The sequence below is a fragment of the Dermacentor variabilis genome, chromosome 11 (assembly GCF_050947875.1).
Source record: "Dermacentor variabilis isolate Ectoservices chromosome 11, ASM5094787v1, whole genome shotgun sequence".
Taxonomy (NCBI): domain Eukaryota; kingdom Metazoa; phylum Arthropoda; class Arachnida; order Ixodida; family Ixodidae; genus Dermacentor; species Dermacentor variabilis.
In genome coordinates, this window is record NC_134578.1 from 98938008 (window position 1) to 98939509 (window position 1502).

The following is a 1502-nucleotide window of genomic DNA, read 5'->3' on the forward strand; positions in this document are numbered from 1 at the left end:
GGCGAAGCGTTGTCAGGGGAGAGAGTGTCCATGCCGCGATCCGCCTCGCACCGGTCCTCGTACAGCTCCAATGCGCGCGTGGCGCGCCATCTGTCGGGCAGCGCCGTACATGGAGAGGAGGGGGTCTTCTATGTTTGCCGCAAGATGGCTCTGCGTGTGCGGAAAGCCCAGAAGAAATGCAGCGGAAACGCACTTCGCTACTCGTGTAATTGCGACTTCTGTAAGTTACATGTTCATAATTACCGATATACACCGCAGTATAACTTTCCACGGCTCGTTTCGAAGGCAACACCGCATTCACTAGAGGCGCGTTTGTACCGCTTGGAAGTATCGAACTCGTGGCTGAGTGGTAGCGTCTCCGTCTCACACTCCGGAGACCCTGGTTCGATTCTCACCCAGCCCATCTTGGAAGTTGCTTTTTATTTATGAAGTGCCTGCCGTGATTTATCGCTCACGGCCAACGCCGCGGACGCCGACGACACCGGCTTTTCTGCGACACGAGCTCCTTCACGCTATCGCGTTAAAAAGCTCACTTCGAGGCGGCAACAACCACCGCCCTCCGTTGAAGCGGTAACGACCGCGAAGGCCAGTCCCCCCTGTCCGTCACGGTGAGCAAGCACAACAGTTGCTGACAACTTTCGGGGAAGGAGCGTGAACCCATATTTGCAGATTGCCTCGTCCTTGCTTCGAAGGTTGGACATAAGAGGCGGAGTTCTGTGAATAGTATAGCCCCTCTGATTGGCCACCACAAGGTCATCGAATTCCCTTCTGTAGGGAACTAGGGAAAAAGAACTGCTGAAAAGTGCCTCCTGAGTGTGACTGAGAGAGGTCTGATTAGACTCTGACTAATATGTAAATAAACCTTTTTCTTTTGCTCCTATTCTCGGACGCACTCATCCCTATGCCTGGAGGATTCCTGGCCTAAACGCTGCCCCAAGGTGCAACAGTGGCTCACACCGACTGGAACCATTTATACTATTTCTCAAGGACTAATTGTTTTACCTGACGTTCTATGTATACTCCCACTAAAGCTTACCAGTTGCAATGATAAGTTACTGACACAACTTCTTGCAGGTGAGTTGGACGCGTATTTTACATTATTCATAATAACTCGTGGTCCTTCTTGTATAGTTTGTCCAGTTGTCATAATCAGGAGTGTGCGAATTACATTATGGATTTCAAATAAATTTGTGCGTTACATCTGAAGGTGTAAGCTATGGGGTATATTAGCTGGTATCACTACGCCGGCACTTTTAACTCCGATCAATTGACTCTCGCTTTTAAGAAATGTATCTTGTATAGCGCATCTTCATCTCGTACGCCTAGTCGGAGAATTCGGCACCATAAACGAAAGAAAAATAAGCAGCTGCAAGTTTGTTATTGTAATTTTTTTCTACCGATTGCAAGTTATGCAACAGAACCAACTCGCCAGCTTTCTACTTTACGGCAGCCACAAATTACAGAAAGCTCAGACGTACATTTGCAAAACTGCTGGAATTTAT